This window comes from Martes martes, assembly GCF_963455335.1.
Source record: "Martes martes genome assembly, chromosome: 3".
NCBI lineage: Eukaryota > Metazoa > Chordata > Mammalia > Carnivora > Mustelidae > Martes > Martes martes.
In genome coordinates, this window is record NC_137890.1 from 57,169,792 (window position 1) to 57,182,030 (window position 12,239).

Consider the following 12,239-nt stretch of genomic DNA (forward strand, 5'->3'; position numbering starts at 1 on the left):
CTCAAATAGATTTTCAACCCTGCCTGAACATGTCAATTAATATTCTAGCTATTATTATGTCATTCACCTCAAAAAAAAAAAAAAAACACCTTTCAGTGAAAGCCAAATTAAGTTACTGAAAACATGAAGTTAAAAAAAAAATAAACCTTAAAGACAAAATTCTTGCGGAGGGAGAAAAAACATGTCATTTGATATAAAATGTTAATATCACCCTGCAAGAATGTCAATTCCTACCTACTTCAGTTCTGGTCAAGAGTGTGAAATCATTTTAGAATTTCAATGTTGATTCCTCCAGCATTATTTACAGGGGAGAAGGAGAAAGTAGCTGTTATGATAAAGTTTCTTTCTAGACCATGCCGTAGAAAAGAGATGCAGGCAGAAATGTTTCAAGGATAAGTTATTTTTTGGAAGTTTGGCAGAATTTGTTTATGGAAGGTGGGGGTAATGCAGTGGGTCACTTATCAAGGAAGTGGTGTCCCTGTGGATTCTAAAATTAATGGCTCTACCCTTCTGCTCAGTGCAATCCTGTCTTGTGCCACCCACAATCTGACTCTAAAGCTAAGTATTTAGCTTTCCCAGTTTGTGCTCTGGCCCCCCTCTTTACTTCTTAGGTTCCCTCTCTTAGTCATTTCATCCCCTCCTATAGTTTTAATTCACACATGGAGGCAGATGGTTCCCAAATTTGTATTTATAGCCCCACTTTACCTTCCAAGGTCAGTCTCACATTTCTAACTCTGGGCTAGACATTTGCACCTAAATGTACCACCCGCAACTGAAATGCAAAATGTTTCAACTCCTCTTCTTCCAGCTTTTCTTTTTAAAAAATAGTCACCATATTCTTTCATGCAGTATCACCACCAGATAAAGTAATTCAGTTCAATTGTGCAAACCCATCTGTTGGATGTCCGTATAATCACGAATCTGCGCTAGCAACTGGGGTGAACTGCCAGCCCACCCTTAACAAGGAGATGGCAATCTTGTGCTCAGGCACCCTGTGCTCCAATTGTTACAATGTGAATACAATTTTCATTCCCAGGACCATTAGATTGTTCTGCACTCCATACTCTCCTGCTCTGAGACCTTCTGTGTCTGCTTTCCTCTGGATCATGCTCCTATTCTGAATTCTGGGTTTGAAAGTAGTGATTCAATAATGCGCCCCAGGTTGCACAGCTTGTAAATGCAAGATCCAAGGGTTGAACCCTGGAGTCCGGCTCTGGAGACCAGTTGCTGACCACTGATGCCAGCCCCACACCTGTGGAGTCCGCTGTTCCTTAGCACAAGTGACAGTGAAGAATCTGACCCCCATAAGCCAATTTCTGGGCAGGACCATCAGTTAAAATTGGTGACTTGGCTTGACTGGACCTCTCCGAGGTTTGTCTCTTGAGAATTTGCCATAGAAACAGCAAGACCTCCCATTCACACAGTTGCTTAAAATGGGATTTTTGTGCTATTACTGTTTTACTGATTTTGGTATACTTGGGATGTTTTTGAATTGAAAACCTAAAACATTAAAATAGTTTTAAATTCACATTTAATATAAAAAATGTCTTTTCTGGTAGTTTTTAAAGCAATTAAAATTCAGTTTAAATACTTGTCCTGTTGGTTCTTCTAAGCTTGCTACCTTTTAAATATTTTTCTGCAGATTTTCACCAGTAGCTTGTCAACTTTGGTTTTTTAGTTTTAGCAATTAGTATCTAAAAATTAATATTTGAAGTGTTTGTTTTGACACATCCATGCTACTTTCTCACTAATCCAGATTTACTGATCCAGAGTAGTAACCTTTCCTAGATAACTCAGTCCCCCCACTGCCTGATTTGACTTTACCCTTTGATGTTTTTATATTTCTACAAACCTGTACCAATTACTCATGTCCTAGTTAATCTTGTTATAAGCACTTCACCTTCGCCCAGATTGTTTTGGCTAATTTCACTTTCCTTTAGATGCTTTTAATTATCATTTCTCTTTTTGTTCAAACTTTATTTTTAGTATTCTTTTTCAAGCTCTTAAAAGAGGATATTAGCCTTTTACAATAACTATGAATTTAAAATTTTAAGATAAATTTAATTCAAGACTAGAGTCACATTTAAGCATGTAACTGGGAATTAACATTTCAATTAGAGGGGTACCTGGGTGGCTCAGTGGGTTAAAGCCTCTGCCTTTGGCTCAGGTCATGATCCCAGGGTCCTGGGATCAAGCCCTGCATCCAGCTCTCTGCTCAGCGGGGAGCCTGCTTCCCCCTCTCTCTCTCTGCCTGCATCTCTGCCCACTTGTGATCTCTGTCAAATAAATAAATTCTTAAAAAAATCTTTAAAATTTCGATTAGAATATTTTGATATTTGAATCTATAGCATAGAAATATCTTAATATGTGAGCTAATGTTTTAAATTTTAATTCAAATTCAGTGACGTCTGAAAGGAATCAAATTAGCTCAGATAATCCTGTGTTAAAAATTGTAAGTGAAGGGTATGTGCTATGGTGAGTGCTGTGAAGTGTGTAAACCTGGCGATTCACAGACCTGTACCCCTGGGGCTAATAATACATTATATGTTTATAAAAAAATAAAAAAAATTAAAAAAATTGTAAGTGAAAAAATTATGTATGAAATAATATAGATTATTGACAAAATATACTTACATTTCATTATAAGTGATAAAAATTGAAATTTTACAGTTGTTGAAATCTTTTTGTTAAATTTCTTAAACATTCCTTTGAGAAATTATAATTTGATAAAGTTCAGAAAACTGGCATTTTTGCAAGCTGGCCACTGGGTTAAATAGCTTTCTGAAAATATATTTTAAATTTAAATTGTCCTACACACTGAATCCAATGGTCCAGGGTCTTACTTTGTTCACTGTCTCAGTAGCATTTGTCATAATTATTCTCCTTTTTAAAATACTTCTTTCACTTGATTTGTAGAACACATAGTAATCTGGTCTCTTGCTAGTTCCTGGATTTGCTTCTCTGGTTCTATCTCTTTTTGATTTCTAGATACCAGAGTCTTTTCTCTCCCTACAAAGCTTTCTCCTTTCAATCTCAAACAGGGGCCTAGTCTTAATAACCCCTCTTGCGTTCTTCCTCTGAGCTTATATCTTCAGTCCTGCCCTTGCTCCTGTCCTCTAGATTTGGAGATCCAATTTTTGTCCACTTAGATTCTTTCTAGGCATTTCAAATTAAACATGCTGAAAAGAGAATGGTGAATTCCTTACTCCTCTTGTCCAAAGTATAGCCAATTCTCACCATCTTGTCCAAGGCACTAATTCACACTCGTGGTCTGGCCACCAGCTGGTCCCTGCTTCTGTTTTTGCCCCTCTAAGGTCTATTTTCCAAAACACAGCCAGAGCAGTAATGTTTTAAGAGCAGACTCCGTACTCTGCAATATCTTTGTATCTACAGGCCCCATAGGCCTTGGTTACCATCTCTTCAACTCCAACTCCATTTCCTTACCATATTCCCCATTTGGTGGTTTCTATTTTTTTTTAAAAGATTATATTTATTTGAGAGAGAGCACGTGAGCACACAAGCACAGGAGCAGCGGGGGAGGGGTAGAGGGAGAAGCAAACTCCCTGCTGCTGAGGGCAGGAGCTTAACCAAGAGAGCCACCCTGGTGCGCCAAGAGTTTTTGTTTCTAGAGCAGGCCAAGCTCTTGCATCTCCAAGTCTTCATACTTGCTCTTCCCAATGCTGGTAGCACTGTTTGCACCAAGATTTTCTTTCATATTATTTAGATCTTTGTTCAGATGTCTCCTTCTTTTGGAGGGGGGAGTCTCCTGATCGTTGGATGTGTAATAGGACTCACCCCTACTTTCTATGCCTTGAACCTATTTTATTTTGTCAGTCATTACCACTACTTGACATTATAATATATTTTTTTAAGATTTTATTTATTTATTTGACAGAGATCACAAGTAGGCAGAGAGGCAGAGAGAGAGAAAGGAGGAAGCAGGCTCCCTGCTGAGCAGAGAGCCCAATGTGGGGCTTGATCCCAAGACCCTGAGATCATGACCTGAGCCGAAGGCAGAGGCTTGACCCACTGAGCCACCCAGGAGCCCTGTATGTATTATTTTTTACTCGTCTCTCTCATTAAGCTTTATGACATCAGAGTTTTGTTTGACTCACAAACAAAATCCTGGTAGAGCTGCTGGCACATAGCAGATGTTCAGTAAACATTTGTTGAATGAAAATACATGGAAGATGCCATTTTCTTGACTTTGCGAAACTTGGGTACAAATGACAATCTTGAAACCAACCAAAGCTGTCCTTATGGCTTTCGCTGGATCAGAGCTGTTTTTAACATCGTGTGTATATCACATTGCCTAAAAGCCACAGTCAGACTTTTTATGGGATGCAGCAAGCTCCTTCAGACAAACTGAACTCTTCACCCTAAAGACAAGTTTTTGGTTCCATGGAAAGACATTTCTCACAAATGACAGTTACTGGGCTGGATCATCTTAGTTATTGCAGAAAAAGAAAAAAAAACAAAAACAAAAACAACCCACCGCCACGAGGGAAGCTAGAAGTATTACTTAAGATCCTAAAATTTCCCTAAGGAACAGGGTGTTAGCTAGCGATGAGAACAACCCGTTTGGCTGGAATTGATAGAATATTAATGTTCAGTGGAATTAACATAGTTCTGATCAATGTTAAAGAGGACTTTATTTTCTCTTCTTATTCAGAGCAATGGGCATTACATAAAACGCATGGTGGTTTTTACTGTGGGCCTTCAGATAATACATGACCAATGGGGTGAATGTTCTGCTAGGATCTATCCTTGCCCTCGGAGCACTCCAGATCTTACATTCTGTTACACAGCTCATTTATAGTGCAACAGAACCCTCCTCTCCAACACTTGGGAGAGACTGAGATGCCTCATAGGTCAGAAAAGTGCTGAATGGAGCTGTTGATGTAATGTTTGAAGGATGGCCTGGGTACTACAGTGGTGTCTTAACACATCATATTCAAACCTGACTATTTGTTTTATCAGACAGTTTTCTTTGGAAGAAAAAACCCAGAAGAATCAATTTGCTTCTGTTTATATCTGCTCACTCCTGCACTCTCAGATTGGTGTGGGTGTATTAAAAGGCATGTGTTAAAATAATAGCTACCAGGGAAAGTGAAGATAAATTAAAAATTCAAAAATTGCTGTTAAAGAAAAATTTTTGCCAATTTTAGTGCATGTGTATTGTTTATATAATTCCTGAAAGTGTATTCTGACTCTTAACTCTTAGTGCTCGCCCCTTTATGCCTTGCTCATAACAACATAGCATTGGTTCAGTATATTAGCATTTTCAGAGCATTTATATTATCTTTACCAAATAACTTGATGTTCCATTTGTCCTGATTTCAGGCCGAGGGGCCAATAAAGAAGTGATTCAGAATTTAGATACTTTTAATTTGGTGTTTGTGAGATTGATAACTAGAATAAGAAGACCCTCCATTGGCTCATTTACTCATTCATAGCAGACATAGGAGAGAATTTTCTCTCTCCTGTTCATCCTATGCAAATTGAACAGAGGTCCATTCCTGAGGGTTACAATCTAAGTGATAACAGTACTGCCATTAAACATTTTAAGATGGAGAAAGACAGAAATAAGGGAATAAGGGGGCAGAAAAGCCTTTTAACACGAGGAAAAAGCAGTTAGGGAGATGATTGATTGATTTAGAAACTGCCTGGTAGAGTGTGGGGTAAGAGAAGTTTGCTTTTTAAGCACTTTTTCTTGCCATTCCTGTGGCCTATTTGCCCAACCTTTATTCCTCAACCGCTCTATTAGGGGTTCAAGATGCTTTTTAAGTGAAAGTTAAGGGCAGCCCTAAGATAATGACGAAATGTGTGGAGATGGGGACTGGCCTTGCAATAAACTGTAATGTTGGCGGTAGGAAGGGATGTAGGCTCTGAGTCAGATTATGTCTTTGAGGTTTGGTTACTTTGTATTCCATTAGCTGGCAGAGCTGTCTTTATTTGCAGATAGGAAGGGTATGGTATTACGGTGTGGTGGGCATAAGCTTTGGAGTCAGGCAGGTCTCATTTGGATTCTGTATTTACAGCATTTTCTCCCTATGTTCTGAGCGGGTCATTAAACTCAGTCTGTTTCGTCATCCGTAGATAGAGTGCTTAAGAGCAGTGTTTGAATGTTGTAAGGATTAGAAATGTTTTCACGACAGCGCCTGTCACAGAAGCTCATTTTACCGCTTTCCTGAATTTTCCTCCATTATGCTTTCTAGAACTTATTCCCCATCCCATCACCAGCCCCACAGAGCCCCTACTACACAGGGGACTTTTATCCCAAGGTCAGTACTGACTTGTCCTCTGGCTAAGTAAAGCAGTGATTGTGTTTAGTCCAAGTGAGGGACATAGAAGAAAGATGACATAGAAGAAATATATGTCTTCTATAGACATAGAAGAAATCACTTACCTGATTAAACACAAACCTTTCAAGATCATAGTTTCTAAAGGAGAGACTTTGAGGTGATGGTGATGACTAGATCAGGAAACTGACACGTTCTTTCTGAATTTTATTTTCTTTATGAATGGGGAGAGATTTCATTTCAATGGTGTTTTATTTATTTTTTAATTTAAATTCATTTAGCCAATATATAGTACATCATTAGTGTGAGATGTAGAATTCAGTAATTCATCAGCTGCATATAACAACCAGTGCTCATCACATCACATGGACTCCTTAATGCCCGTTCCCTAGTTACCTCATCCACCACCCACCTCCCCTCTAGCAACCTTTGGTTTGTTAACAATTATTTCTTATGGTTTGTCTCCCTGTCTGATTTCTTCCCATTCAGTTTTCCCTCCCTTCCCCTGTGATCCTGTTTTGTTTCTTATATTCCACATATGAGTGAAACTATATGATAATTGTCTTTCTCTGATTGACTTATTTTGCTTATATTTTGCTTATAATACCCTCTGGTTTCATCCATGTCATTGTAAATGGTAAGATTTCATCCTTACTGATGGCTGAGTAATAGTCCATTGTATGTGTGTTTATAAAGAAGATGTGGCATATACCACATTCATCTGTCTGGTATATATCATTCATGTGTTGATGGACATTTGGGCTCTTTCCATAGTTTGGTTATTGTGGACATTGCTACTATAAACATTGGGGTACATGTGCCCATTGGGATTGGATCACTACATTTCTATCTTTGGGGTAAATACCTAATAGTGCAATTGGTGTCCTTTAGGGATATACCAGGCACCCCTTGTGTAGTCTCTGACCTGAGTATAGTAACAAGTCTTCTCTTTGATTTTCCTTACCAGATAAGAAGCAGATATTGGGTCTTAAAAAATATATATATGGGGGTGGGGGGAGGAAGTCAGTCCTTAACTCTAGCCTGGCCCCAACTGTTGAGTATATATATTGTATCTGCAACACCAGGGGACTGAGGTACACACTGGGGATATTAGAAAGAGAAACCAGAGTGCTGGTTCATGTATTCCCCAGTATCCTCCACATTAAGTCAGCAGCTGGCCTTAGAGTCCCCCCAAACCAACAGATTGCTTTTGACCAGCTGGGCTCTTTGTTATGTGGTTGGTAAGAACTAATGAATCTGTAGGCCTCTGCCCTCCCATCAGAAAACATTCAAGAGAGAGTACTGATATTCCTTACTATAAACCTCACCCATTGAGATTTCAAAAACCTGTCATTAGAGACCACCATTTTGGCCAAACTGGAAAGAACAGGGAACATATTTACCATCCTGCCTAAAACAACTAATAACTGAGATAAAAATATGTGAACCAACAGTTTTGAAGATAATGCGTATCAGTCAATGAATGTGATGAGAGATCACATTAGGCAGATCACATTGCTTGTTCCTCACAAGTAAAATGCACTCTGGTTGTTGCAAATACTGCCTTGAGAGCTTCCAGCCCATTGTGCAGGGGGGAGGAGCCCAGAAAGATACCTTGAGCTGAGTTAGACTAGGCTAAGAGGCCTGGGAGAACAAGGCAGCTAGAAATCTTTGGCCGGAGCGAAGGAGAGAAGAGAGCTGCATAAGCAGAAACATCAAAGATGTGCAGAGGATTGTCCTCCAGTATTTAGCAGAGAACCGATCAGTGCAAACATAGAAGGAAACTATCTGTTTCAGGCTGGAGAAAAACCCATGTGAAGGAATGAGAAGAGACAGTACCTGCAGTTGACATAGGACCAGGAATTGGGCCCCTTTCCACCAGCCAAACTGGAAAAACCTTCAATTCATGGGACATTAGCTAGAAATAATCAGAAGAATCTTACCTCAGAAATGGAGAATGATTAGCCATAGACTACATACTGCTCTTCTCTCACCTGGAAAATAATAAAATAATGCTCACAAGGATCAAACTGTTTCCAGCTAAGTTAATTGCATCCTAGAACAAAGTTCAAGAGTATTTATAGGGATATGAAGATATCTAGCACCTCAAAGGTAAAACTCACAAAACCTGGAATCCAATTAAAAAACAAAACAAAACAAAACGTCCTCTTATTAGTAACTGAGACAAGAAACAAAAAGAAAATTCATGCTCAAGGACATCATACCTCTGAGATGGATTTCTTCTGCTTTATCTTTTCTCAGTCACTTAGCCTACTTGATATTTAAGCAACTGTCAGACTCTAGACCTGTTGTGGGAGTGACTGGGCTTGGCTTGTCCTGTTTGTCCTCCACACTTAGCGAGTAACAGCAGTAAGAGGCAACTGAAAGAGTTAGCTTTGCAAAGAGACCTATTTCACCTCTACTGAATCTTATTTTTAAAAATTTCCAGGTAGTGATACATGAAAGTGTTTGAGGTTCTTAGCTAATCTCACTCTTGAAGTCTTCTTTAGCACATTAAGACCAAAAAAACACAAACTCAACAAAACACATGTTTGGCATTAGTAGTAAAAGAACTCCTGTCAAGGGCATCTGGGTGGCTTAGTCAGTTAAACATCTGCCTTCAGCTCAGGTCATAATCATAGTCTTTGGGTCAAGTCCTGTATCAGGTTCCCTGCTCAGTGGGGAGCCTGCTTCTCCCCTCCCCCTGTTCCACCTCTATGTCTCTCATGAATAAACAAACAAAATCTTAAAAACAAAACTCCTGTAATGGGCTCCGGAACCACTACACCTACCCCCATTGTCCTATAAGATGATTATTTTTGATGAGAATGATTGTCATGTCTTGGTTTAAAACAAAATATAAAATTTGGGCCCCCACTGTAACAAGATTTCAAAAAGTTAATTGGGAACTTTTCGGTGTTTAGATCAGAGATTTCAGACTTTAAATGACTTTTTGGTGTCTTCTTCTTCTTCTTTTTTTTTTTTTTTTTGGTTTATGTTGTTGCTGTTCTGTTTTTTCCCTCACTACTCCTTTCCGTCTCCCTGTAAGTTCTGTTTTAGACGGTTTCCTAGTTCTGCCTGCCAGACGTGATAAAAGCACTAGCAAGGAACCTCCCTGCCCTTTATGTCCTCTTAAATTCCTTTCAAAAGAAGGTCTTTTAATTCTGGAAATGGCTCTAGTCACTTGTTTTGCTGCTTGATTCTCAGGAACGATTTCAATAATGGAGGTAGCTAAGTTTTTACACAGCAACTGAGAAGAGGCACCCGGGATGGGTGGCTGATGGATTCAGGTCTTACTTCAGCCAGGTTAAAAAAAAAAAAAAAAGAAAAGTTGCCTGCAGGCAGGGCGAGTCCTTTGTCTTCCATGACCTAGCTAGCTCATATATTCAACCCAGATGGTGCAGGTCAGGAAAAATATATCAATATAGGAGCCAGCGTACAAACTCACCTTATAGAAACTGCCCATGATAACTAAAAACACACAAAAAAGGGGGAAATAATGCATCAGTGCTGAAATGACGGAAAGATGCCAACCACGTATCAGGATCCTTGAGAAGTCTTAGTCTGACCGTCAGTATGTTTAAGGGAGTTGTAAAGGGTCAGTTCATAACTCAGCCCCAATAAAATGGTACAGAATTCTAGGAAGCACATAGTTTTGGAGAAGACCACAGCACTGTTTTCGAGGGTCCAGGTATGGAGGTAAGGGATGCCATGGGAATTTCACTGCAAGCTAATTTTAGCTTCACGGATAAGGACTTTCAAGGGTTTTGACAGACACTGGAAACACAACATTAGCTATGGCAAATAGGAAGTGCGAGAGCAATAGGATGTTTACCTTGAAAATTCAGGAATTAGTGGGTATATCTAAACAGGCAGAAGGAAAAGACTACACGCCATTAGTCCATATCTGAAGACAGGACCAGACCAAAGAGATAATCAGATACAGATCAATAGATACAAAAGTGAAACAGAAAAACAGAAAATGGTCTCCCTCACTGGGACATTCTACCACCTTGCTTCCCACGGTCTTAAGCCTCCTAATTATTTGAAGTTATTCAAACTAGATTATCTGACACTCTAGATTAATATTGAAGAGAATTCCAAACATACCTAGATACGTGCACACTACTTGTAAACAAAGATTAGGTAAAAGAAGCCTATCTTTATTAGGAGTGAAAATGGAAATAGAAATACAGAGATTTTTTTCTCAAAGATTCTGCAAGAGGAGAATTTCAAAATTTACATAAATTGTGCAGATTCCATTACATACTTTTGAACAAATAGCAGGCATAGAAAATTCCACACTTACTAAAAATAAAATGAAAAGAGAAAAACATGGGGGTTTTTGAGAAATTTTGTATCATAAAGGCAAGTTAGAAGAAGAACCTATTTGAAAATTTTTATTACAAGCAAGGAAAGCTTTAGACAGAATCTGCTATGAGTGCTCCTGTGAATGGAAGAAAACAGGGACTCTTAGAAAAAGAAAAGCAACAGATTTTAGTGAATTAAAGATAGGGTAGTGCTGAGGAAAAATAGGGAGGAAATGGAAAACCAGAACTTGCAATTAGCGGAATTAAAAATAACGTTAGATGTTGTAAGGCGTGAAATAGATTTTGTTGAAAATTGAATCAGTGAGGTGTATAGCAGATTGTAAGGCTCCTTCTTAAAAAGAAAGAAAGGATAAACAGGATAAAGGGGGGAAAAAGAGATAAAAGTGATTGAAGACATCAGATAATGGAGCTCAGGGCATGAGGATGGGAGGTGATAGGGAAGGAAGAATCCCAATCAGGCCCCATGCCTAGAGCTCGCTGAGACAGGGCTCAATCTCAGGACCCTGAGATCATGACCTGAGCTGGAAATCAAGTGTCAGAAGCCCAACTGAGCCCCCCACGTACTCCAGATGTGGAGGACATTAAATGAAGACCTAACGTGAGGATAATTTGATTTTCCTGAAGAAGTGAACAAAAGACATTGAACCAGTGATGTCATTCTCAGTTTTTTAAACAAAAAAACAATATTGAATCGGAGAGTCTTAAACCAGCTGGTAAAAAGGCTCACTCTATCAGGTAAGGTTGATAAAAGTTGATGATAATTCTGCACATAACAAAGGTTTGGAATTTTGTGAGACCTGTAAGGATCCAGGGAAAACAGTATTAATGAAGGGGGAAAATAGCAAATTGGTCTCAGACTTAAAATATTAGATACCTGGGGGAAAAAACAAAACAAAACAAAACAGGGAACAATAACTAATGTGCATGGCAGCTATTTTTGTGACCTGTCTCCTTCAACTCTATGTCATAGCAGGTGGTTCTTCATTTATGAAGACCATGAAAATACAGGTTCAGCTCTATAAGGCCCAAAGTGTAAGTCCTTCCACATATTCTGAATGGGGGAAAAAAATTAGAGATTTTAATCACCTGAGGAACAAATTAAAGAATTACAAAGCAAGTCACAATATGAGAAGTAATAGTGGGAACTATTTGAGAATGGATTTCATTCTAAATAGTGTAAATAGGAATAGAAAAGATGCAGATGTTAAGAGAATGTATAGAATGTGGCAGAAAAACAATGACCATAGTAAAAGGAAATGAAAATCATGCTTAAGAAAAGTGTAAGAGAAGGAAAGAGAAAAGTTAAGTGCGTTACTCAACCTTACATAGAAAAATAAAAAATAAAAAAAATTGATGTGTAGAAAATTGCTTAAATTGTGTTTTCTAAAAACTGAAAATTAACTGCTGATGAAAATAACTCAACATACCTTTCCAGTCAGAGAAGCAAAAGCAAACTATAAAAGGAACCAACTGGAAAATAAAGTTAAAAACATAAAACAATCAGAAATAAGATCCACTATGCCTGACATAACAATTATAAATTACATAAAGTTAATTGGATAAAATGTACGGATTTGGTTACCAAACCACAGCAGAACTCTATACT